Below are 27,714 nucleotides of genomic sequence, written 5' to 3' on the forward strand. Positions count from 1 at the left end.
GCGCCGCGACCCGCGTGACCTGCCGCGCCTCGCGCCGGCCCCGGAGCCCCACCCCCGGCATGACGCAGCCCCGCCGGCCCGGCGTGCCCAGCCTGGTGAGCCCGACGGTGGCGCTCATTGGCTCGGCCCGCGCTGGTGGCCACGCCCCCAGCAGGGAGCCGGTCCACGTGGGGCGGGACAACCCCTCCTGGCGCCCTCATCCCGGAGTCTCTGCACTGTCTGGCCCCGCCGGCTGGTTACCGCCAGAGACCAAGAGGGGACCTCGCCGTGCCCTCGGAGGCCGTCATGCGGGGTTACAGAGGCTGCGACCAAGGTCATTCCTAGCTCCTCTCTCGGGGCTCCAGAAAACCGTCCGCGCCTCAAGCCGCACTTTCAGCGCACGCATGACTTGCCGCGCCTGGTGGCCACACCCGTCCCGTCTGCCCGGTGACGCTGCGGGAGAGCTTGCGCCTTGGGGCTCCGGATCCAGTTCTGGCACGTTGTTGCACCTGTGACTTGTCCTTGGCCTGGCACTGTCCCTCGCCTGGAGGAAGGGGGGGTTGCTCACGTGGTCGCTTTCCTCCCGCAATCATGCACTTGGGTGAAAACAGAAAGACTGAAGAGTCACGGGAACCAGCCTGTCTCCCCAGTTATGGCGCAGAGCTGCAAGGATGGCTGTGGGTCATTAATTTCCCAGTGGCCGACCTGTGTTTGTAGCGCCGCAGCTGTGGCGAGGGGGGAAGGACACTGCTTCGGATTCAAATTTTGACTCCTTGCTGCAGTGTGTCACCTTGAGCAAGTCCCAGATCATCTGACTGCGTTCTCACAATTGTAAAATGTTAACAGTGGCTGCCCACCTTGTGGCTGGAATTAAATGAATTAACGTGTGTGAATGTGACTAGAACTCAATAGATGTTCAGGAAAAGCTGATTTCCGCTTTGCTGTTACCGTGAATATGCTTGTTTTAGGATGAAGTAAAGGGTGGAAGGGGATGTTCTTGCATCCTGGAAGCTTGTACTTTTGAGGTAAAGATTGATTTCTGGTCCCCTGCGTGGTATATAGTGTAGTTTTCACATTATTCAGATGCTTTATGCATATTTGGGGGTTGTTTGATTATATGGCTTAAAAGCAAGTCTAACCAGTTATGCCATGAGAGGTTAAGGTCGTGGTCTCTTGTCAGGATTGTAGGGAGATGTAAAAATTCCAGCCAGAAATACCAGGCTTAGCATGCTCTGAAGGCTTCCCCACATTTTTGCTATCTCTAACAGCAGGGCACTGCATAGCAGAAACAAAGACGTTGTAAATTGTTGCTGTCTGAGTCATTTATAGAGGCTTAAACAACCTGAGTGTCCTCTGACCTACCTAGAACATTTGATGGAGTTGTTTGAGTAACTTACAAAGTTCTAGGTCCCAAGGTCGTGTCTGAAAAGGAAAGTTCATATCCGGGAGCACTGACCCTGTAGTGTAATCCTGGCACCTTAAAACGTACTGCACCCGCCACCTTCACTTCAAGGTTATGAAAACATTGAGTAAAAAGGATGATCTGTTCAAAGTCCTTAGTGTTCTGCCAATTTAAAATATCAATTTTCAAAGCAGTTATTTGCAAGGAAATTGCCTAGAACTTCTCCTAGTGTGCAGTTGTTGTCTTTTTTTTTCCAATCTGTCCACAGGCATATTTTTGTAGGGCTGTGATAGGAGGTAGCTCTTCAAGTTGGCAAATACTTGCTGGACAATCTGTGAGAGATTCATCTGAGTGAGATAACACTCTCCAGGCCCCTGGGGTGGGCTTGCAGGGAAATCATAAGGTAGAGATTCAAAGGCATTCCCTTGCATTGCAAATGAAAACTGCCTGTTATCTTCAGGCTCTGATATTGTATAACTCTTCTTTTTTAGGAAGAAATCCTTATCTTTCCAACACTGAGGATGCCTCTGCTGAAGAGTAAAAAGGGAGGTGAGGAATTGGGGTGGGCCCTCACAGCCGTGCCTCAGGATCAGTAGGGTATAGCCCTTGGAGACTCGGACCTTCCTTGGTTGGGAAGCCTTCATCCTCCCCTAAGGGAGGAGAGGTAGGGCTCTGCTCCTGGGAAGAAGTTACAGTGCCTTGTAAATAGAAATAGGAGATAGGAGGACCATCCATTTGTGTACAAATGGCGTTGTTTCTGGCCTTATCTCTGAATGCTGGGGAAAGAGGTCAGAGATCCTAAAGAAAATCTAATCTCTTAGAATCCAGGCAGTGGCACAAACACCCTCTAGCATCTTAGGGAGGCGGTTTTCTGGTGGTTAAACACAGACTGTAATACCAGACCACCTGCTCTGTTACTCCCTAGTCCTGAGACCATAGGCAAATAAATTCTCTGCCTCAGTTTCCTAATCTGTAAAGGGGAGAGATTGAGAGTTCTAATTCACAGAGCTGTTGTGAGGACCAAGTGAATGAATATATGTAAAGCCCTTCTAAAAGAGCTCTTATTCTCTTTGTTCAATAACTAGCTAAAGGCCTGTTGTACATAGCCCGTGTTTAAAATGAAGCATTTGTCAGTTGTCAGGACCACCCTAATCCCCCTGCCCTTCGATCCAAGCTCTTTCAAATTTCTCCCATGGCTCATAGTGAGGGGACATGCAAAATGGGCTGCTGCCAGAGGAAGAGGAGCAGGGTTGTGGCTCATGCCATGTGAATGGGCTCACTGGCCTGGCCCAGACCCTGAGTGCCCACAGGATCTTTGGTGAGTCACTGTCACTAACTCTGAGCCGAGGGTCCCTCCCTACCCTCGTCCTCAGAGAGGACAGAACAAAACAACCTGTGGCATGCTGTAGAACACCGTGCCGGGCACTGTGTGTTTGGAGTCTTCTCACTAATTGAGTGGAGTTAAGCTGCTGAGAGCTAGGAAAGCTACTCTCTCCCGCATCCCAACCTAGCCCAGACCAGACAAAAGGAGGAGACAATGCCATTTCCGTACTTTTTAGTTCAGAGAGGTACAGTCAAGGAAATGCATTTGAGGTCACTGTTCAATGTGCATGAAGTAAGCATCCTGGAAATAGTCTGCTTGGAGCAGGGGGAACTCAAGTGGGTATGGGAACCTTGCGGAGCCAGACCAGGAACAAAGGTGGCTTCAGAGGCCATCTATGAGGACTTGGATGGAAGCAGGGGCGAGAACATCCAGAGAAGAGACAGTAAAGGAGAACCAGCTCCTCCACGCACCAATGCCCTCCTCATCCCCAGATGAATGACTATAATATCTGTGATGCAGTTGAATGCTTACTGTGTGCCAGGTACTGTTTCAGATGCTCTGCATGGATTGTCTCAGGTGATGCTCTCAATAAAGCTTGGATGAGGTATTTTCCCCTTACATTATAGACAGAGAAACGGAGGCACAGAGAAGGAAGCAACAGTTAAAGCTGCGAAGAACCTAACAAATTTCAAGACTGCCATTTCCCAGATGCCAGCAAGTGCTGAGGCAAGTATGATTGCCCTAGGTGCCAACTCTTATTTGTACTTAAGTTAACACATCCACTTCCTTCTTCTTTCCCCCTCATTTTTATTAACTCGGTTGCTTTTACAGCCTATATTTTGAGCCGCGTCAAACCGTGTTGGAATAGAAAAGGACACTTCTAGATCAGTCTTCAGGATTGGCCCCAGTTTCCCCAGAATAGGAAGAGGCAGGAAGCCAAAGCACATGTTCTCTCCAGAAATAAAGTTGTTGCAGTGACCTAACCATGTCTTAGAGTTACTGAAAACTCTGTTCTCTTGAGACTTCTCAAGAAAGGAAACCTATCTTGCAAGACAAAACCCACCTGTAGTCAATTCCTACAAGAAATAAGTTTGAAAATAATGTTTCTAGCAAGGACCACATGTCTCCACCACCACTTTCCCACCGGCTTTGGATGTAGCTGGCCTCTCTGTCTCCAGACAGTTCCCCTTTCCCCATCATCTGTGGCTCTGTCCTGGTAGGGTCCAAGGGATGCTTGGGATCTGGGGTAGGGGAGGGGTGCTTTCACCAAGCCGTGATATGGAGACTGGTTGAGACTGGCCTCAGACCAGCATCCCACAGCAAGAAAGAGCTGAGTTTTGGTTGTGCTAGGCAAACTGGTGGGTCCATTTCTCTGCCAACACAGGAGTATGAGAGGTTAGTCCACCCTTTCCAGATTTTACACGCCTCCAACCTGGCTGCACATGGCCTGGTATCTTCTCTTTGGCTTTGAGTTCACATATTTGGGTGTGATATGGTATAGGAGCCAGACGGAGGGAATGGAAGCACAGTTCTTAGAGCCTGTAATGGTCCAGGTGTCTCTGGAGCCGGCTTCCGAACAGTACAGCATCCTGAATACTTCTTTAGGAGACGTCTCTGGAGACCTAAACTGGGACTTCTCATTTTCCCCAAGGCCCAGTTTTCTCATCTCTTAAACGGGGAAGAAAGGCAACTTGCTGGAAACTCAGAAACTGTGTGTAATGAAGATCCTGTAGCAGAAAAGGAAGAGGTCAGCTCGCTGCCCGCACAGTCCAGGATGTGTGGTTTTAGGCTGAGAAAGTGAGGGGGCAGCAGGACGTGAGTCATCCCCACAGTCATCCCAGGAGGAGGTGGAGGGTAACAGCATCGGACTCTGTATGGCTTCTGTAGCCTTTCATTCATTCATTCGTCTGTTCAGTCAACAACCTGCTAAGGATCTAGTGGATCAACAAGATTGACCAGCCCATGCCTTCATGGGGCACAAACTCCTTGCATTGAGTTTCACACTGAGGACTGGCCATGAACACAACAGCCAAGGAGGCAAAGTCAATCTCTCCCTTCCCCCAACAGACCTGCCACTTCCGTACATGAACTGCACACCTCATCTTCCAGTACATCCTTATTTATCATTCGCTCTCTCTGCAGACCTGAGCACAGGAGTCTGTGCCAGGCCACTCACTGCATAGTCCACTCCACACTACAGAGCCTCCTGCTCCCCAGCATCCCTCTTCCCAGGTCAGTGCCCCTCACTCATCTGATCCCTTCAGTAAGAGAAAGCTCCCCAACAAGACCCCCACAGAGCTTGCTAGGCACAAAAAGCTGAGTTTTCAGGGAAGGTCTAGAGCCTGGGGCTGTACCTCAGCTTTGCTGGTCCAGAAATTCAGTTGTTTGGGGCACTCAGAGAGAGGCTTCTGCTATTGAGAACTGCCTCATGGGAAACTGAGGTTCTAAGCAGAGCCCAGTTTCTTCATTTTCAGTGGAGAAGTCCATCTCCAAATGATGGGGACCCTCTTGCTCTCTGCCTAAAGCCTTGACTCCACCCCAGACCTGCTGAATGAGAATCTGCATTCTAACAAGATCCCTATATGATTCATAAGCAGGCCACAGTTTGGGAAGCAGTCACAAGAAGAATGACTCTTGTTACCTGGTAAGTTTAGAAACAATATGTTAACACATTCTTTCTCAATCAGATGTTCAAAAAACACCACTTTTTTTCTGTTTTAAGTCCTGTTTTTCTGAGCAGGCATTCCTACTGTTCTAGGTAAGGAATAGTTTAGCACATGGGCCCTGGGGCCAGACTGTTAGAAATTAAGTCTTGTCTACCATTTACGTGCTATGAGGTTGGGCGAATTGCTTAACTTCTCTGTGCCTCTCATTCCTCTGTAAAGTGGAGACAAGAAGGTTGTTCGGAGACTTAAGTAAAATGCATAGCACTGTCCCTGGCATTTAGCAAGCACTTATTTGGATATTAATTGGATTTGGGTATCCCCCAGTTTTATTTTTTTGAGACGGAGTCTTGTTCTATCTTTCAGGCTGGAGTGCAGTGGCGCAATCTCGGCTCACTGCAACCTCCGCATCCTGGGTTCAAGCAATTCTCCCACATCAGCCTCTTGAGTAGTTGAGACTACAGGCTTCCGCCACCACGCCCGGCTAGTTTTTGTAATTTTAGTAGAGCCTGGTCACCATGTTGGCTAGGCTGGTCTCAAACTCCTGACCTCAAGTGATCCACCCACCTCGGCCTCCTAAGGTGTTGGGATTACAAGCGTGAGCCACCATGCCCAGCTCGTTGTGTTTTGTTTTTGAGACAGTGCCTCACTCTGTTGCCCAGGCTGGAGTACAGTGGCACAGTCTCAACTCACTGCAGCCTTGACCTCCCAGGCTCAGGTAATCCTCCTACCTCGGCCTCCCCAGTATCTGGGACTACAGTTGCATGCCACCACGCATGGCTAATTTTTGTATTTTTTGTAGACTGGGTTTCACCATGTTGCCCAGGCTGGTCTCGAACTCTAGGGCTCAAGCTATCCACCCACTTCAGCCTCCCAAAGTGCTGGGATTACAGCCATAACTCACTGCACCTGGCCTAATTTTGTATATACCACCTTTACCATGTTTTAGGATGAAGTGCTTCTGTGGCTGGTGTCATCCATTTTGCACAAATTCTTCCCAGTTTTATTTTCCAAAAGTGATTTTCTTCCTGGGGGCAACTCACTGTTGCCCCAAAATATATCCATTTTAGGACTGTCCACTTATTCAACCATTCAGCACCCACCACCCACAGAGAATTAACTTTTTAACTGTGACCTGGGATACTGCCCCAACCTTTTATTTTGTTTTTTAACTCCTCCCTCTCCACCCACTTGCCTCTCCCTTTTTAATGAAAATCAAATGTTAATGGTGATTTGTAAAAACCTTACATATATGTGTAGGACTCACTCTCCTGTTTCCAGGTACCTTCAAAGGCACTATTTCATTTTATCTTCACATCTGTGTGATACAGGCAAAGCAAGTATTTTTACCCTATCACAGGGAAATGAGGGGCTGAGAGCCCACAGGCAGGCAAATGGCAAGTTGTAGAATAGGGCCTGGAGTCCTGCACAGGCGGCCCTGGCAGGCTCTGGATGAGAGACTCTGAGTCTACTGTTTTTCTCACCACCCTGTGTGAACTCCCCATTTAAGCTAAAGGAATGACTTCAGGCCAGAGAAGGGAGAGAAAGGGGCAAAGGAGAGGGTATTTCATGCAGTGACTTCAATTTCAAATACCCTATTCCATTGGCCCCATTCAAATTCATATTTATCAGACTTGTATTCTGATTATTTCACGATATATGGGCCCTGAAACAACCAGACTAATAGGGAAAATAGTTTAGGGCAAGAGGAGCTCAAGATTTTTAAAAATTATTATGAAAATAAGACCCGCTCATGTAAAAACTATACCATAGAGAAGAATATCAAGTGAAAAGTGCTCCTCCCTAGAATCTCAACTTTCTAGTCTAACCCCCGACGTTCCTACTTTTAAGCATTACTTGTGATATACACACACATATAAGGTATTTCTACTATAATATATAGTATATACCTTTTTTCTTTTTAATCAAACGAAGCCATGCCGTGGGGTTTTGCAACTGTCTTGATAACTTTGCATGTCACTGCATAGAGATCTCCCTGTGTGCCTTCTTTTATTATCTGCAGTGGAGTAGACCATTATAAAGCGTGTGCATGTCCTTGTGCAAGTGATTAGCTGGGTCATGGGCTATGCAAATATTTTCATTTTATATACTATTGCCAAATGTCCACCCAGCACATAAGAGAAAATGCCAGTTTCAAGGGTGGGGATGTTTTTCGATCTCCTTCTGATTACACATGGCTGGTGGCCTCATGGCCCATCCACATCTCCTTTGCCAACATTAACCTTGGCTTTGACATCTCTTTTTTTTTTGGAGACAATTTCGTTCTTGTTGCCCAGGCTAGAGTGCAATGGTGTAATCTTGGCTCACCACAACTTCTGCCTCCCAGGTTCAAGCGATTCTCCTGCCTCAGCTTCCCAAGTAGCTGGGATTACAGGCATGTGCCACCATGCCCAGCTAATTTTTTTTTTTTTTTTTTTTTTTGTGACAGAGTCTCGCTCTGTCGCCAGGCGCCAGGCTGGAGTGCAGTGGCGTGATCTTGGCTCACTGCAACCTCAGCCTCCCGGGTTCAAGCAATTCTCCTGCCTCAGCCTCCCGAGTAACTGGGACTACAGGTGCGCACCACCACACCCAGCTAATTTTTGTATTTTTAGTAGAGACGGAGTTTCACTATATTGGCCAGGATGGTCTCGATCTCTTGCCCTGTGATCCGCCCGCCTCAGCCTTCCAAAGTGCTGGGATTACAGGCGTGAGCCACCGTGCCCGGCCTAATTTTGTATTTTTAGTAGAGATGGGGTTTCTCCATGTTGGTCAGGATGGTCTCGAACTCCCAACCTCAGGTAATCGCCCGCCTCAGCGTCCCAAAGTGCTGGGATTACAGATGTGAGTCACTGTGATCGGCGGGCCTTTAACTCTCAGTAGAATGAAACCTCTAGACTCTGATCCTCAGCAGTGCAGCTTTTTCTCCTCTTTCCAGCACTATAGTGGTCATTGATGAGCAAGCCTGTCTCTTCCTTTCACTGGCCCTTTCCATTTAGATCCTGGCCTCCTTCCTTGTTCAATCCCCTCAGCCTGCACTTTCTGGAACAGCCCCCCAAGGCCCAGCTGGTGGGTGCCTCCTTCCCCAGGGGTGTGGGGTATATGGTTGTTTTTGTGGCAAGGTCATACTCATGGTCACCTCCTTGCTTATTGATGTTCCCTGCCGTTGGCATGGTGGTTGTTATGGGGTCAGCGTGGATAACCAAACCCTGAAGACATACAGCTTTGCTGCTAGGAATTTTTAATCTGTAGTTACTCACCGTCTCAGCAAAGGCTGGCTCATAGCTCTTACTGCTAAGGGCACTGATGATGAAACCAGCCCTCACCCTCACCTTCCAGTGGTTACCCACTTTCACTTCCCGTCTGTCTGCTTATGCCTGGGCCAAAACAGGGACCACCCAGCCTCACTAATGTTTACAGCCCTCTGGATGATTTCTAGCCACCAGCTCTGATGGGCCCTATGATGAAGGAAGAAGAGAAGAATCAGTAGCAAAAGGGAAAAGGAATGATTGCTGGTGCGCTGGGTCCCAGCCCTGAGCTGTGAACACCCAGGCCATTCCCAGAGAGTGCCTGGTCCAGCCAGCTGCCTGACTTCCACTACTGCCTAACCACAAGAATGAAGACCAAAGCCAGGGGGGCACTGGGGCCAGGTGCAGGCTGGCAGGCCTGGTACACAATGGAGGGAGAGGGAATGCAGCCTGTTGTGAAATCTAAGATTAGTATCTCTACCTACCCGTCCAACTAATCTGCCTTTTTCTGTCTCATTGTCTCCTTTGTCCCAGCAAATTCGATACTTCCTTCTCACGGTCTCCGTCCCTTTTGCCTCCAAACATCTGTGCCATCCCTCTTGTTCCTACCCATCACTTCCACTGCCTGCTCCCTGAGATAGTAGTCGCTACCAGTCCACCTTCCTTCCTCTCTGCCTGCTCTCCTTTACCCTGAAAGATATTGCCCCCTTCCGCACCCCTGCTAAAACTCCTATTGCCCCTTAGCTTCAGATGCCCCGGCCTCTTCTCAGTGCTCTTCCTGAAACCTCTGCAATTGATAATGCTAATAGAGCACTTCCTCAGGACTGTCTTCTCCCCTGACACCTGTGTATGCCCCACCTCTCCAATTCCACAGCAGCCTCCTTCCTCCCTATCCCCAGTACCTGTCCCTCCACATTTTTTGGGGGGGGTTTCACCTAATCCATCCCTGCCCTAAATCACCACCTCCCCATGCACATTTCCACCAGACCTCCATCTCCTGGCCCATAGCTCTCAATGCAAGCTACTTATCTCTTCTGTTAAATATAACATTTAAACCAAAATGCCTCAGCTTCTCACCTCCCACCCTGAGCAGCCGCCCTCTCATGATTCCCCTGCTTCAGTAACCAGAGCTGCACCTCTCTTAGATACTCTGAAGCTTTAAGCCTGGTGTCCTTTGAATCCAACTTCCACACAGCATCAGTCTTTACATCCTCTGAGATTTCTCCCAAATCAGAGCTCCCCACTCTCACCTTTTCTGGATTATTGAGTCTTGGGTGGCCCAGTCCTGTACACTCGCCCCATGTGCCTTCATCATCACTCCCTTATGCGGACACCTCTCGGGGCCCTCTGTTTGTAGAATGGGGCCCAGCCATGCAGATTTTTTTTAGTCCACGCCCTCGTGTCTGTCCCCACTGGGGAACCTCCCTCTCCGTGCTCATCCCAGGGCTGACTTGCCCCAGGCCCAGTGTGCACTTCACCTCTATGCACCCCTTTATCATCTATGGGAGAAGATCTCTTCTCTAAATTCAACTCAAAAATGCAGATGCCCGCCCCATGCATTGGGTCTGGCATGGTCTGCCTTCTTTGCCTGTATATTTCTTTTCCCAGCAAAATCAGAAGCTCCCGGAGTGCCTTTACATTTCTTCATGCCCTGCTAAGATGGGGTTGGTAAATTCATAAGCTCAGGAGCGAAGGCAGAAGGCATGTACAGGAGGTAGACAAGAAGGACAGTGTTGGCTGCACAAAACCCATCTATAGATTGATTAGACCCATGGGCCACACCAGTTTGAGATCCTCAGCCTGCTGCCTGACCCTGTCAGTGAGTCCATGAATCCTTTGTAGTTGATGCCCCAGAGGCAGCAGTCAGTCCTCAGCGTCTGGCAGACTGTTGATGGGGGGGTTGACCTGATTTCCTTGGCCCGGTGTAGAAGGAGCAGCCTGCCTCAGCAGGCCCAGAGCAGTCGGCTTCTCTTCTCACCCTGCAGGCTGTGCTGCACCTGAAGTCAGGTGCTGCCACATGGCTCTGGCTTCCTGTGAGGTCTAATCAGCAGTCGCTTTTCTCACTCACATACTAAGGAAAGAGTGGGCCTGCCCCTCCTCCACTCATGACCCACTCAAAGCTGGCCAGAACAAGTTTATCTGGAGTTTGTGGGGGTGGTTTCGGCTGGGCAGCACCTTTATGCTCTGAAGCATGTGGGAGATGGGGATAGCGGTGAAAACAGAAGGACAAGAGGAGAAAGGCAGAGAGCGAGATGCAGGGGGAAAGAAGCCCCTGGAAACCAGGGCCCTATTTTCACTCCTGTGGCCTGCCTTCCACTCCCGCCCTCCCACTGCCCCAGGCTCAGTCCACCCCGCAGCCCTGGACACCTCTCAGGTGCTTCCCAGGCTGCAGTCTCACCCACCGCACCCAGCCTACACAGGCGGCGAGACTCAGCTGCTGAACCATCACTTCCCCACTCCCACTGCCTGCAAGACTAACTCCAGACCATTCTGTCTGGCTGGAGCTTTCCATGACAGGGCCCTCCACTGTCTGTCTAGCTTTATTTTCCACTCTTTCACCAGGGGAAAAAATGGACTCTGCCCAGCTTGTCACCACCACCTCCCGTGCACTGAAGCAAGTGGCCTCGTGGATACCTTCGAAAGTTAGCTTCCTCGGGAATGTGAGCTGCTCCCAGGTCTGTCCCCTCATTCTCCTCCTGGCAGCAAGCCAGGGGCAGCACAGTTACCCTAATTCCACAGCTGACGAGAAAGGGGCTCAGAAGAAATCAAGTATTTCTCAAGACCACAGCAAGACAAGCAGGAGAGCTAGTCTCAACTCAGGCCCTTTTTGCTCCACAGTTCAGGGTCTTCCCATATTTCCTTAGTTAAAAGAAAACTGTAAGCTCCCGGGAACCTGGGCAAGGCTGTACTTTTTTTGCTTGGCAATGTGTGCATGGGTGTCTTGATTCATTCGGGCTGCTGCTGTAACAGAGGACTATAGACCAGGTGACCTGTATGCAACAGAAATTCGTTTCTCACAGGGAGGCTGGGAAGTCCAAGATCAAAGCGGCAGCAGAGTCAATGTGTGGTGAGGGCCTGCTTTCTGGTTCATAGACAGCTGGCTTCTCACTGTGTCCTCACATGGAGGAAGCGGAGAGGAAGCTCTCTGGTGGTCTCTTTTATAAGGGTACTAATCCCATTCATGAGGCCTCCATCCTCATGACTGCATCACTTCCCGAAGGCCCCACCTCCAAATGTTATCACATTGGAAATTAGTTATCAACATGAATTTGAGGGAGACATTTTCCCCCCCCCTTTTTTTTTTTTTGGAGACAGAGTCTCACTCTGTCACCAGGCACCAGGCTGAAGTGCAGTAGCACAACCTCGGCTCACTGCAACCTCTGCCTCCTGGGTTCAAGTGATTCTCCTGCCTCAGCCTCCTGAGTAGCTTGGATGACAGGTGCATGCCACCACGCCTAACTAATTTTTGTATTTTTAGTAGAAACAGGGTTTCACCATGTTAGCCAGGGTGGTCTCGAACTCCTAACCTCAGGTGATCTGCCCACCTCAGCCTCCCAAAGTGCTGGGATTGCAGACATGAGCCACCACACCTGACCTTTTTTTTTTTTAATCTTTTTTTAAATTTAAAATTTTTGGCCGGGTGAGGTGGCGCGTGCCTGTAGTCCCAGCTACTCAGGAGGCTGAGGCTGGAGGATCTCGAGTCCAGGAGTTCTGGGCCGTAGTGAGCTATGCCGATCGGGTGTCCGCACTAAGTTCGGCATCAGTATGGTGAACTCCGGGGAGCGGGGGACCACCAGGTTGCCTAAGGAGGGGTGAACCGGCCCAGGTCGGAAACAGAGCAGGTCAAAACTTCCGTGCTGATCAGTAGTGGGATTGCACCTGTAAATAGCCACTGCACTCCAGCCTGGGCAACTCCATAGCAAGACCCTGTCTCTTAAAAAATAAAAATTAAAATTAAAAAAGAAATTTTTTGTTGCTGTTGAGATAGTGTCTCACTCTGTCACCTAGGCTGGAGTGCAGTGGCATGATCACTGCTCACTGCAACCTTCTCCTCTAGGCTTCAAGCAGTCCTTCCACCTCTGCCTCCCAAGTAGCTGGGACCAAAAGCACATGCCACCATGCCTGGCTAATTTTTGTATTTTTTTTTTTTTTTTTTTTTTGAGACGGAGTTTCGCTCTTGTTACCCAGGCTGGAGTGCAATGGCGCAATCTCGGCTCACTGCAACCTCCGTCCCCTGGGTTCAGGAAATTCTCCTGCCTCAGCCTCCTGAGTAGCTGGGATTACAGGCACACGCCACCATGCCCAGCTAATTTTTTGTATTTTTAGTAGAGACGGGGTTTCACCATGTTGACCAGGATGATTTTGATCTCTTGACCTCGTGATCCACCCGCCTCGGCCTCCCAAAGTGCTGGGATTACAGGCGTGAGCCACCGCGCCCGGCAATTTTTGTATTTTTTGTAGAGATGGGATTTTGCCATATTGCCCAGGCTGGTCTTGAGCTCCTGGGCTCAAGTGATCCACCAGCCTTAGCCTCCCAAAGTGCTGGGAATATAGGCATGAGCCACCGTGCCCGGCCACAAACCTTCTATCTAGTGACATTCTGTCTATTGCTCATGGGTTACAACTACAGTATGTAACAAAACAGAGCTAGGTAAATAATTAAGAGGAGTAGTCATGCATTTTCTTTGGTTTTGTTTTGTTTCTTCTTCTTTCTTCTTTCTTCTTTTTGAGACACTCTCACTCAGTCACCAGGCTGGAGTGTAATGGTGCTACCTCTGCTCACTTCAACCTCCTCCTCCCAGGTCCAAGTGATTCTCCTGCCTCAGCCTCCCAAGTAGCTGGGACTTAAGGCACATGCCACCACACCCGGATTATTTTTGTACTTTTTAGTAGAGAGGGGCTTTTGCCATGTTGGCCAGGCTAGTCTCAAACTCCTGACTTCAAGTGATCTGCCCGCCTCAGCCTCCCAAAGTGTTGGGATTACAGGTGTGAGCCACCTTGCCCGGCCTGGGTTTTTTGTTTTGTTTTGTTGAGATGGAGTCTGGCTCTGTCGCCCGGCTGGAGTGCAGTGGTGGATCTTGGCTCACTGCAGCTTCCGCCTCCTGGGTTGAAGCGAATCTCCTGCCTCAGCTTCCTGAGTAGCTGGGACTACAGGTGTGCACCACCATGCTCAGCAAATTTTTGTATTTTTAGTAGAGACAGGGTTTCACCATGTAGGCCAGGCTGGTCTTAAACTGCTGACCTCAAGTGATCCACCCTCCTCGGCCTCCCAAAGTGCTGGGATTACAGGTGTGAGCCATCGCACCCAGCCTGATTTTGTTTTTTTAGTCTACAGAGTTCCTCAAATTTGTTTTAAAAATTAAATTTCCCCTCCCTTAATAGACAGCACAGCACTGACCTCCTAGAAGGCAATCACTAAGGTTCAAAGAACAAAGCACGAGGGAGGCCCAGACTCAGGCAGAACCTGGCTGGCGTGTGCTCAAGGGGTTTCTCTCTGCAGTGGCAGACTCTGCAGAATGGAGCTCACAGTGTTTGTGGTCTCTTTCTTCCTGAAAGATGTGCGGTTACCGCAAACAGGACAAACCGGATCCATATAATGTCATGATGTACGTACTGTTTATGTTTCATGATCTGTGTCATTTCTGACAGTGACAAAAATGGCTTAGACCCGGAATGTTGCTATGTTGGGATGGAAGATGGAGGCACAGGCTTGCCTACCCTCCCCTACCCCTGGATGCCACTCCCCTGTGTGCAGGTGAGGTACAGCCGGAGAAAGGGATCCCCCAAAGGGTGCGAGGTTGGCTTAAACTGACAGATGAGCATTTGGGTCACACTTGAATCCGTTACCAGCTGCCCTTATTCCCTCTGAATGGATCATTAGTTCTCCTTCAACCCCAGCTCTAAGAACTTGCTTTTGAGAGCCAAAGATCTCCTGCAAAGCCCAGGTTTATTTTTTTATTTTTTTATTTTTTTTGAGATGGAGTTTCATTCTGTTGCCCAGGCTGGAGTGCAGTAGCACGATCTTGGCTCACTGCAACCTCCGCCTCTTGGGTTCAAGCGATTCTCCTGCCTCAGCCTCCTGAGTAGCTGGAAATACAGGCGCTTGCCACCACATCCAGCTAATTGTTTGTATTTTTAGTAGACATGGGGCTTCACCATGTTGGCCAGGCTGGTCTCGAACTCCTGACTTCAAGTGATCTGCCTGCCTTGGCCTCCCAAAGTACAAGGATTACAGGAGTAAGCCACTGCACCCGGCCTATTTTCTTAATTTCTTAAGTGGTGAAGTTTCTATACAAGGTGAATGGATAACAGAGCTTTGTGATTGAATTCCATCACTGCTCCCTGCCCTCCTGTTCCACCGAGGTATGCCCTGGCCTGCCTCTCCCAGCTGTGGCTTCAGAACTGGTGGTGACCCCTGCCCAGGCAACAACAGAGAAGAGATGGGCACCTCTAGACCCCAAGATGCAACAATTCCTCTCTCCCAATCACACACTCTTTTTGGAATGGGAGGAGAGGAATTTCCCTGGCCGAGGCCCCTCCAGCAGCTCAGTAGAAGAGCTAGCCACCTAAAACAGATTTGCATTACAGTACAATGTAACAAGAGCCATCTTAGAGCTGTGCACAAAATATCGCTGGGGCACCAGGTGGAGTTTGGGAATCTTCGTGGTGTGGGGACGGGTGTGTTAAAGCAGTGAAGGAAAGATAAGGCACTGAACAGGAAGGCTGCAAAGAGCAGGCCCAAGGAGTGTGAAGTCTATCACCATTTTCTGAAAGCCCCACCCAGACTTCCACTTCTTCTTTTTTTTTTTTTTTAAGGCAGGGTCTTACTCTGTCACCCAGGCTGGACTGCAGTGGCGCAATCTTGGCTCACTGCAACCTCCACCTCCTGGGTTTAAGCTATTCTCCTGCCTCAGCCTCCCAAGTAGCTGGGATTACAGGCACCTGCCACTGCGCCTGGCTAATTTTTGTATTTTTAGTAGAGATGGGGTTTTATCCTGTTGGCCAGGCTGATCTTGAACTCCTGACCTCAGGTAATTAACCCACCTTGGCCTCCCAAAGTGCTGGGATTACAGGCCTGAGCCACCATGCCCAGCCCAGCTTCTACTTCTTAATGAGGGCAGACTCGCTCAGTCTGGAAATCAGAGCAAGAGGAAGCCCTCATTTGTTTATAGTTTAATCCTAACCTGATCCTAGTTTGGAGGCAAAGCTTCTCTCACTTTGGCAATGAAGCTTCTCTGTACACTTTAGGATCGTGGCTTTCCACCTACAAGTCCCAACAAGCACTTTCTAAACAAATGAAATTAAAGAAAATAGCAGAGTGCATCCAACAGAGTAAGTATTATTTCATAAACTTTTGATTCAGTGATGTGTGTTTGTGTATTCGTCTGGGTGGTAATATAAGATGCATTTCTTTTTTTTTTTTTTTTTTTGAGACGCAGTTTCGCTCTTGTTACCCAGGCTGGAGTGCAATGGCGCGATCTCGGCTCACCGCAACCTCCGCCTCCTGGGTTCAGGCAATTCTCCTGCCTCAGCCTCCTGAGTAGCTGGGATTACAGGCACGCGCCACCATGCCCAGCTAATTTTTTTTTTTGTATTAGTAGAGACGGGGTTTCACCGTGTTGACCAGGATGGTCTCGATCTCTTGACCTCGTGATCCACCCGCCTCGGCCTCCCAAAGTGCTGGGATTACAGGCTTGAGCCACCGCGCCCGGCACTATAAGATGCATTTCTTACTGTGATTTGAGGGTTTGGTTTTTTTTTGCCGTCCCTCCTCTCCCATGAGTTGAGGTTTTAAAAGTTTAAGAGAAACATTGTTTAAAGGAAGACATCTGTTATCAAATATTAAGTATGGATCAGAAACTAGATCTTGTTCTAGGGTAAAGAGGAGCAATTTGGCTCCTTCACTTAAGAAGCTGTGAATCTGAGGGCGAAAAGACAAACATACCAGTAGGACAGGATGTGAAAACCACACTAACAGTGGTGTCAGAGTGCCTGGAGTCGGGAGGAGGAGCCACCACCTTCCGGGGACCCCAGTGCTCCTGGAGGAAGTGGTGTGTGGGCTGGTCCTGAAGTGGGCTACAGGAGGAAACATGTTCCTGGTGGGGATGGGGGCGTGGACAGAGAACTATGGCCTGGTGTGGGAATCCAGGGCAAGGGGCTGCTGGACAAGGCTTGGGCAGAGGTGCCAGGAAGGACACAGGGGCAATGATGACAGGGAGGAAGCGATCAAAGGGAACCAAATACTGACTTTATCCTGTGGGAGATGTGGGACACACACACACACACACACACACACACACACAGTGGCGCCATCTTGGCTCACTGAAACCTCCGCCTCCTGTGTTCAAGCAATTTTTCTGCCTCAGCCTCTCCCAAGTAGCTGGGATTACAGGCGCCTGCCACCACACCTGGCTAATTTTTGTATTTTTAGTAGAGACGGGGTTTCACCATGTTGGCCATTCTGGTCAGAAATGTGGGATGTTTTTTATTGTTTCAAAAGGGGATGACAATGGGAGTGACTTGAGGGCCAAATGTTGCATTTGTCCTGATTTCAAGGACTTTTCTGGTTTATCTGAACATCATTCGTCCTGATTAAAACTTAGGATACAGTGAAGCAGTGTTTCCTCCTTGCTCTCCAGCTAGCTAGTCCCAGCGTTGATGTGTGGCCATCTGCCTTTCCCACAAAGCCTTCTTACTTTCCTGTTTTTTCTCATTATCCCCACTGAACACTAACTCCAGCTGCAGAAGAGACACAGAGGGGGAGAAATGTTTTTCTCTAACACCTCTCCTTAACCCCCCAAGGGCTGCAGGCAAGCTGGCTTTAGAAAGAGACAGCAGGGCTGAGAACTTGCTTTTCAGCTCAGCACATAGGGAGTGGCTTGGAAAGTAGAGATAAAAGAGAAAAGCAAAAACAACCAAAGGAGCAAACATTTTATGCAAAAACATTTCTTAGTCATAGATCCAGAATATAGTGTCTGCCTTCTCCTAGGTAATCCCTTGGAGCCCAGTAAATTGGAAAGGGGTGGCAAATATCCAATATTTAAATGTAGCTGTCTAAGGGCTAAAGTTAGGGACTGGAATTTACCAACCTCACCCCAGCCTTATTGTGGACTTCTTCCTTCCATGATGTTTGCCTTGACTTGGAACTCTTTTTTTTTTTTTTTTTTTGAGATAGAGTCTCGCTCTGTAGCCAGGCTGGAGTACAATGATGTCACCTCGGCTCACTGCAACCCCTGCCTCCCTGGTCCTGGTTCAAGCAAGTCTCCTACCTTAGCCTCCCAAGTAGCTGGGATTACAGGCACGAGCCACCATGCCCAGCTAATTTTTGTATTTTTTAGTAGAGATGGGGTTTCACCATGTTGGCCAGTCTGGTCTTGAACTCCTGACCTCCTGATCTGCCCGCCTTGGCCTCCCAAAGTGCTGGGATTACAGTCGTGAGCCACTGTGCCTGGCTGGAACTCTTATATGAAGAGTTATCCCACAGTGTGATGGGAGTCCTTCTGTGTTGTTCATTCCTGTGCAGAAGCTGGTCTCCTTTGCTCTTACACACCATGCCCCTTTTAACCCTTTCTCCAAGTGTCTTCTGCTGTCTGGAATTCTCTGGCTCCTTTTCTACACCTACCTGAAATCCCATATCCTCCAGGAAAGCAGCCCAAACAGAGTGCCCAGAATTCCTAAAATATTTTTGGTCTTTAGATCTTTATGAATGATAAAGGAATCGTTCATTCCCTTATGTATAACCTCAGGATGTTAAATGTTTGTCACTGAGATGTTAAGTGTTGCAAATTCTTGGAACTCAGAGACACTAACTCATCCTTCTGTGCCCGGCTCAGAGCTGAGGATGTAATAGGATTTCAGAATTGAGATCTAATATAAATCTGGTACAAAACCTGAGTTCAAGTCCCTGGGAGCTTGGGAGCTTCCTTTGCCTCCTTCCTAAAAGGCAACTCCCCTTTTGTAAAACTAGACTAGTCATTCTATCTACAATTTAGGGATGTTGCAAGGGTTAAATGAAACTAGAAACATGTTTAGCATGTTACTGGGATTAATTATTTTTACTATGAAGAGATAAGATAGAAGTCAAAGGGTATTTTTTATTTGCTTGTTTCTGTTTATATTCAACTTTAGGGTTTTCCCTGTCCTTGTGAGTTTTATTTGTATTGATTTTTGAGATGTGAAATAGTAAAATGATTTTAAAAGTCAGGTCAGAACAAAAAGAGGGTCAGGTTTGGTAGCTCACACCTGTAATCCCAGCATTTTGGAAAGCAGAGGCAGAAGAATAGCTTGAGCCCAGGAGTTCAAGACCAGCTGAGCAACATAAGGAATGCCCATCTCTCCTAAAAATAAAATAAAATGAACAAAAAGAGATATTCATAGATGTCTCATTCCCCCTTCATTCCCTTCATTTCCATCATGTTCCTCCCATGCCCTGCAGGTAGCTAATCTTATTCATCTCTGTTTTTTTCTTTTGCTTCTTTTTCCTTGAACAAATAGGTAAATGTTCTATTTCTTCCTCTCAAAGGTATACTCCAGACAATGTCCTTTGAGACCAGTTTTACAGGACTCTGGCCATCTTTTGCACACGCTGGTTGAGAGGTTAGGAGGTGCTTGGTGGGCAGGAGCTCTGTGACAATGGCCTTAGGTGTGTCCTAATCCTCCCTTCTTTCTTCACGTGACTAGCTGTATCATAAATACTTAACCCGAGGTCCCAAAGGTGTCTCTATGATTGGTAATGGGGCCACAACCCAGTTCCTGCTACCCAGGAGACTGAGGTTCAGGTTTCCTGCCCTAATGAAGCATCTCCACCAAGCTCAGCATGGCCTGCTGATTCTCCTGGAGATGGAGACAATGCAGGTACAAGACTGGATTTCAGAAAAATCACTCTTGGTACTTGCAGAGTCATGACAAGTACCGGCCACACTCCTGTGACCTTCACACCTTATGAGAAAACAGCATTTTATGCTTCTACTGTGGTTTTTTGTTTGTTTGTTTGTTTTTTGTTTTTAATGAGAGCTGAAGAACCAAAGCCAAAAGACCCCTGGTTGTTTCTCTGTAGGGCCTCATTTTAAGCAGGGAAAAACCTGAGTAAATTAAAGTTTGCAGCCCTAGGGCGGTGGCCCAAGGCGGTGGAGCTCCACCGCTGGAGGTATTCATTGGAAAAAGCAGTGGGAGGGGAGAATTCTGTCTTGGAGTCAAGCTGTCCACAAGTCTGCTAGGAGGCTGTGACTCACTCTGAGGAAAAGGAGTGCCCTGTATTCTGGAGGAGGCTGCTTTCTCCAAACAGGAGATCTGTGGCCAAGGAAGGAAATGAAGCAATCCAAGTCTGATGAGCAGCTGTGGGAGAGGCAGATCTAGATGTCCATGCCACCCAAACTGTTTCTGCTTAGTACTTGCCCTGTGCCCTCAAGGAACAAACAGTACTAAATAACTGGATTCTGGTGGGAAGGGAATCAGGCCCTATCTCGGGCCCTCTCTGGACCTTAGTTTTTCCAAAGGTGAAGGAGTGGACTGGACGGGAAGGAAACTGGCAGCCAACTCATGTCCCAACTCAGCCTATGGCTGCATTTTCACTTACAGTTAGAACAACAATTGAATTTAGGTGCCTTGGCATGAGGCTCTTTCCTCCAGTTCGGCATAGCCACTACCATTTCCTGCCGTCTTACCCTAAGTCAGCTTCACAAATTCAGGCTCCCCGCCTGCCCTTTGAAGTTATTTGAAATGGTAACTCCTGCGCTAGCAGCAACCTAGTCCCTTCCAGCTCTGGGGTCCAGGATTCTATGCCTCGGAGAAACAGTGAGTAGAAGCAGGGTGAGCAGGCTTCACCAGGATGTGAAGGAGATGATCCTTAGTCTCTGGATGCTACAGAGGGTGAGTGTGGCAGTGTACAGGGCCGAACATCTGCCAGGCAGCATCGACACGGCTTAGGAAGAACTCAAAACAGCATTTTTTACAGCCTCCTGGTGCATCCTGTTTCTCTGGTGCTGCCGCCGCCAGTAAGTCAGCACCATGCCCACCCTGCAGTGGGCAGTGAGGGGGCTAGGTACCCATCTGTCCCATTTCCTAAGCAGGTGCTGGCAAGATGGTGCCCGAGTTTAGCCTGCCCCCTGCTGGGCGAGCACAGAAGCTGCTGTGGGGTCTGAGACCACAGAAAATCCCTCAGGGAAGGAGGCAATGCCCTCTCTCAGATTCTCCACATCCGAGAGGTGGAAACAGCTTGGGTGTGGGCTGCTGCGTCCCTGCCACCTTCTAAAGAAGGCTCAGTCTCTAGGAAGGTAGTCTCAGGTCATGTAAGTGTGTTTAATCAAAATCGCTTTCTCTTTTTTTTGAGACAGAATCTCACTCTGTTGCCCAGGCTGGAGTGCAGTGGTGTGATCTCAGCTCACTGCAACCTCTTCCTCCTGGGTTCAAGTGATTCTCCTGCCTCAGCCTCCCTGGTAGCTGGGACTATACGCACCAGCCACCATGCCCAGCTAATTTTTGTATTTCTAGTAGAGACGGGGTTTTACCATGCTGGCCAGGCTGGTCTTGAACTCCTGACCTCAGGTAATCTGCCTGCATCAGCCTCCCAAAGTGCTGGGATCATAGGCATGAACCACCATGCCCAGCCCCCGGATCTCTTTTCTGACATAGGACCTGGCACAACGATGTGCTCAATAAATATATATTGAATAAATAACTAGGCCAGTGGTTACCTGCTCCCATCTTGTTTGGGAGGGCAACTTTATTGTTTTTCTTCCTCAACTTCCCCTAACAGGCACTAACCTCCAGTGTCTACTCGGGGTTCTGCCTGGCTCTCGCAATTCCAAGCTGGTGCTCCAGCCTGAGAGTCTTCCTCTGGGCTCCCCAGGGCATGGCTCCTCCAGTTCCTCAGCCCCAACACAGGTTCCTGCTGAGATAAGCACAAATCCCCCTTTTCTCTCTGTATTTCCTTCTGCCTCCCCTTTGAACACCTGGATTCTCATTCCACCTTGAGCTCACTAAACATAGAGATATTCTCTCCTTCCTGAAGCAGCCACAGGGGTGTTTCTGCCCCCACTTTACTATTAGCTGTTGTTACGTGACACATAGACACGTGTCCATGGGGTAAGGTGGACAGCAGGAAGGGTTGGGAAATTCTGGTTTCTGGGAGGGAACTCTGGGGCCCCCTAGGGTTGTCCTGGGATAGGGCCAGGGCCAGTTTGGGGCTGGGGTAGGGCTGCTTGGGACTAAGCTGAATGCACCATCAAAGATGAACGTTTCTTCAAACCTATTTCAGGTATTCTCACTTAGCCTTACACGATGATCTCACCAGATTTGAAGGAAAATGTTTTTTTTTCCTATTATACCTATTTCTCTTCCCACTTATATTTCCTAATCAACAATACAGATCTGTTTTTGATTAGCTAGATAAAATACATAGGAACAATTCGGCAGGGTGCAGTGGCTCACACCTGTAATCTCAGCACTTTGGGAGGCCAAGGCAGGTGGATCACGAGGTCAAGAGTTTGAGACCATCCTGGCCAACATGGTGAAACCTCCATCCCTACTAAAATTACAAAAATTAGCCGGGCATGGTGATGCATACCTGTAATCCCAGCTACGCAGGAGGCTGAGACAGGAGAATTGCTTGAACCCAGGAGGTGGAGGTTGCAGTGAGCCGAGATCATGCCACTGCACTCCAGCCTGGGCAACACAGCAAGACTTCATCAAAAAAAAAAAGAAAGAAAAAAATTTAAAGGGCTATAGAGTCAGTAAAAAGTTATAGTCACCCCCACTCATTCCTCCACTTCCCTTGCCCAGAGACAGTCTGCCACCATTTTCTTGTGGCTCCTTCTAGAAACAATACCATGAACACACAGTTATATGTGTATGTATAGGCGTGCATTCAGTCAGTATTTCAGCACCTGCTATGATTCAGGCAAAGTTCTTCTATAAAACATATAAAAATCCTTGCTCTAGAGAACTTACATTCTAACAGGAGGCAGGGAGTCAGAGAATAAATGAGGTAAATCAAATATATGACATGTTAGATGTTGATATGTGCAGTGGAAAAAAGACAGAGTAGGTGAGTTGGGGCGTGGTCCCGAGTGCCTTTCCCCTGGGCTGCCTCTCCACACCCTGAGAAACCTGGGGCCACACAGCTGGTGCGGATCTCAATTCTGGTTTCTCACACACAGGGGCCCTGCCCTGCCCTGGTGAGTCACCCCTTCGCTTGGCTTCCTGGTGTTGGAGGGCAGGCCTCCCTCACTGCCTCAAGGCTGCTCATCATCTTCAGCTTATATCCTGGGACTGTTGATGACTGCTTTACTGGCTTTAATTAAGTGGTCTATAGGCCAGGAGACTAAAGATCAATATCATCTGGGGATTTGTCAGAAATGCAAATTCTCAGGCCCCACCCCAATACTACTGGATCAGAAACTCTAGGTTGGGGTCCAGCAATCTGTGTGGTTTTTGTTTCTGTTGTTATTGTTTTAGAGACAGGGTCTTGCTATGACACCCAGACAGGAGTGCAGTGGCTATTTACAGGCACAATCATAGCGCCCTGCAGCCTCAAACTCCTGGGCTCAAAAGGTCCTTCTGCCTCAGCCTCCCAAGTAGCTAGGACTAGAGGTGTACCCTACTGCACCCAGCCAAGCAATCTGTTTTAAAAAGCCTTCCGGGTAGCTCTGATGCATGATAAAGCTTATGAACCTCTGCTCTGCGGAAATGCCTTACCATCTCACATGCCTACCAGCTGTGGTCATAAGCACACGTCTTATATAATCGCACCAAGTTTTGAAAAATATTTTCCAAGTTAAATCCTAGACAGATGTACAAATTATATGTTAAGAAGCAACAGGTAAATCTTACAGCATGGTTATTTGAAAATAAGAATCAAGTCATTTGAGTCTGGCCCTTCTTATTCTATTTGTCATGTAAGAATATTCATAGAAGATTGACTTAGTCCTAAATTCCTATCTCTGAATCCTGTTATTTAAAAGATGACAAACTTTGAGCCTAGGCAACGTAGCGAGAGACCCCATCTCTACAAAAATTTTTAAAGAAATAGCCAGGGGCAATTGGCAGTCCCACAGATCTGTCTCTTGCTTCAACAGTGTTTGGACAGAACATATCCGGGGACTCTTTCTTTCAGCCTCCAACCACCCTCTGATTGCCTCTCCACTTGCAACCTCTGGGACCATCTTCTCGGCCATCTCCTGCTTATGGAACCTGCCAATACCGTTTTTGTGGTTAGCTCCTTCTTGCCAACCAACCACGAGCTTCCAGATTTGTCAGAATTATTCCACCAACATGAGGCGGCCGTCAACCACCTGGTCAATTTGCACTTGCAGGCCTCCTACACCTACCTCTCTCTGAGCTTCTATTTCAACTGTGATGATGTGGCTCTGGAAGGCATGAGCCACTTCTTCCGTGAATTGGCCAAGGAGAAGTGCAAGGGCTAGGAGCGTCTCCTGAAGACGCAAAACCAGCGTGGTGGCCATGCTCTCCTCCAGGACGTCCAGAAGCCAGCTCAAGATGAGTGGGATAAAACCCTGGATGCCATGGAAGTTGCCATGGCCCTGGAGAAAAATCTGAACTCTTTTGGATCTTCATGCCCTGGGTTATTCCTGCACGGACCCCCATCTTTGTGACTTCCTGGAGAGTCACTTCCTAGATGAGGAAGTGTTCTCAGCTACGATGAGAAAACACATCAAGAATATGGGTGACCACCTGACCAACCTCCACGGGCTGGGGGAGTATATCTTCAAAAGGCTCACTCTTAAACACCACTAGGAGCCTACTGAGCCCAGCGACTTCTGAAGGGCCCCTTGCAAAGTAACAGGGATTCTGCCTAAGTCTCTCCCTCCAGGCACTAGGCAGCTTTCTAACTACCCTAACAAGCCTTGAACCAAATGGAAATAAAGCTTTTTGAAGGAAGGAAGGAAGGGAGGGAAGGAGGGACGGAGGGAGGGAGGGAGGGAAAAAAGCAAAGAAAAAAAAAAAAGAAAGAGAAAGAGAGAAAAGCGAGCAGGCCAGGCATGGTGGTGCATGGCTCAGCTACTAGGGAAGCAGAGTCAGGAAGATCACTTGAGCCCAGAGGCGCAAGCCTTCAATAAGCTCTGATTGCCACTGCGCTTCATCCTGGGCAACAAAGAGAGTCTCTATCTACTAAAAAACAAGAGAAAAGAAAAGAAAAACATCTGGAAATAAAAGAGTCTCTATCTCTACTTTAAAAAAAAAAAAGAATCAGTGATGGGCAGCTAAAAGAAAAATTTCTAGAAATAAATGAAATTAAAAGTGCATAAAATATGAGTTGTTAAAATACTGCTAAATAGTATTAGATAATTTCTCTTCCTCTTTACACTTTGCAGGAGAAAAGGTCAGTGGCACTTATGATCATTAGGCAATGTGTAAAGCATTTGATGTGCGTAATCTTATCACATCAGCATAAATGTCACACAATCCAAAGAACATTTTTGGCTCCAACTTACAGATGAATAAGCAGGCTTAGGGAGGATCTTGCCTGATAGACACTTAGCAACAGAGAGGGCCAGGAATGGGGTTCTGTAATCTCAGTATGTGCTCAGTTTGCTGGAAGCCACATTTGTAGATACTGGTACTTATCTGAGCCTAATCCCCAGAATCTCTATGGTCAATTGGAAAGAGGCTTAAGGAGGGTCCTGGGTAGATAGGTCTTGGCCAGAGTCCACCTCACAGTGGGTCAGGTGGGATTCCAGGCACACCGTGTGGCTATTTTGCCAGCCTTGCTGTCCTTATCCAAGGAATGTGGTCTGTCATGGTGGGAGTGACCAGTTAGAGTCCTTGAAAGGGCCACCTACAACCAAGATAATAACCTAAAACAATTCTGTGCCCGAGGACATTGCAGAAATTAGTTCCATAAAGATTTGAAAGATGCAGGGCTAGTGATTTCCATAACACCACTATTACCTCACCTATTTGGTCAATGCAGGAGGCAAATGGTGGTGGGGAATGAAGGTGGATTAACACAAACATATTCGTGGGTTTGCTTATCCCGCCCATAGCACTTCTGCCAGCACCACTACTTATAGATTTACATATGCTTATTCCATTGCAATGATGTCTTACATACTAATTATTTGGCCATGGGACATGTTTTCATGATAAAAGATGTTAGGCAATGGGCCACGGCTGTGGAGTTCCTGCTCACCACATGCCACATCTAGCAGCAGGCAGCTTCACAGAACGGTGGTAAGACCTGCCGCAGCCTTGATTATGGCGGCAGTGTGGGCTCCACATCTAAGACTTTACAACGTGTAGAGAACCTGTGGATACCTTTCAGAATTTCCCATCAGGACCTAGGCCACCATTCCATGAGCTGCTAGAGTATGAACTGCTAATGATTCACTGGTGAAACCTCTTCCAAGAATGTCCTTGGCCCACTGGAATAGTCTTACCCAAGGTCATGCACCTTTCCCAGTGTGGGGACACAGAGCCTGTTCTAAGGATACGTAGTGCTTCTGTCCATAATGGCAAGTGATGTTGCCCTTGGAAAAATGCTACAATGAGAACAGCATTAGTTGGATGAGAACACATCCAGCACCCACTGGGCATCCTGAGCCCAGCCGTGTGGTGTGGGTGAAGCAGTACAGGTGGAGCAGAGACCACTGCACTGAGGAAAAGAGCTTAGAGGCCGGCGTGCTTAAGAACAGTGTCCGGCAGGCTGTACAGACCGCACTCTGCTCAGACCAGTTAGCTCTAATGATCCTTTTCAGCTACAAGTGCCAGTGACTGGCTACTATGTTGAATAGGGTCACCAGGCATTAAAGGAGTCATACAGCTGCTTTACAAGATGGCCAGACATCCCTTGATCCCAGAGGAACATTTTGTGCCAGGACCTCCACCTTCATGGAGGCACTGATACACCAAGTCCCTGAGGACACCCGGGTCTGGTTCATAGATGGAGCCCGCTAGGGTACAAGCTGGTGGAATGTTCTTGGCCCCTGCAGCTGTGCAGCCACAGGGGAAAACAAAAACTGTTTAAAACTTTGCACAAAAAAAAGGTACTACCCAGTGGACAGAGCTGGGGACAGTGGTGGTTTCCCTGAAAAACTCCTCCAAAATGTTCCTTGCTGCTTTTTCATTGGTTTAGAGACTGTAGCCAATGGGCTGGCAGTGCGGGCCTGTGCCTGGAAGCTAGACTAAATGATCAAGTCCCAGCCCCTAGAGCAGTGAACATTATGGTATCAGATTTTTCCCTTTTTTGTGAGATGGAGTCTTCCTCTGTTGCCCAGGCTGGAGTGCAGTGGCATGATCTCGGCTCACCGCAGCCTCCACCTCCTGGGTTCAAGTGATTCTCCTGCCTCAGCTTCCCAAGTAACTGAGATACAGGCATGTGCCACCATGCCTGGATAATTTTTTTTTTTTTTTTTTTTTTTTTTTTTTTTTGCATTTTTAGTAGAGACGGGGTTTCGCCATGTTGGCCAGGCTGGTCTCGAACTCCTGACCTCAAGTGATCCGCTGCCTCAGCCTCCCAAAGTGCTGGGATTACAGGTGTGAGCCACTATGCCCAGCCTCAGATTTTATTAATACTGCACTACTGCCCTCTGATTTATGGATGTGAACGTCCATAAAAACAAGCATGAGTGGAATTCAAAACCTGATCAGACTTGTGCCTTCCAGGTAAGGACAAGTGAATACACCATCGCAGAGGCCACAGCATTCTGTCAACAATGCAGGACTAGGACCCAAAGCAAAGATAAATGACTCCTGCACAGAAAGCCACCAAAGTCTGGCAAATGAGCCTGTCAGTCAAGGGGCAAAGAAAACTCCAGGGCACATATGAACCCAGGACACCAGATTCTGGCAAGTCCTGGCAAAAAGGCTATATAATCTCCTAAATGCTCCTCTTGGGGATACAATTAGGCATTGCCTACAGTAGGCATCTTTCTGGGCATGGCATGGTAATGTAGGTCCTCACCACAGATATGAACTATATGTAACATAAATTGAGGGACTCGCAGATGATCTGTGTTACATACTGAGATTCCCTGAATGTATCTTATCAAATGATGCTGCATTTATAGTCAAGAGTATCCAACACTGGCCAACCACCTTGGACATTCCCAGGACATCTTGGGACCCTCATCACCCACAGGCAAT

General features: G+C 48.3%; 1 pseudogene; it reads left to right on the forward strand.

Annotated features, from left to right (window-relative positions):
- Positions 1 to 201: 201 nt before the first annotated feature.
- On the forward strand, positions 202 to 24,498 carry LOC105704920 (ferritin light chain-like; annotated as a pseudogene).
- The last annotated feature ends 3,216 nt before the right edge of the window (positions 24,499 to 27,714 follow it).

This window comes from Aotus nancymaae, unplaced genomic scaffold, assembly GCF_030222135.1.
Source record: "Aotus nancymaae isolate 86718 unplaced genomic scaffold, 86718_ANA_hifiasm-v0.15.2.pri h1tg000017l, whole genome shotgun sequence".
Classification (NCBI taxonomy): Eukaryota; Metazoa; Chordata; class Mammalia; order Primates; family Aotidae; genus Aotus; species Aotus nancymaae.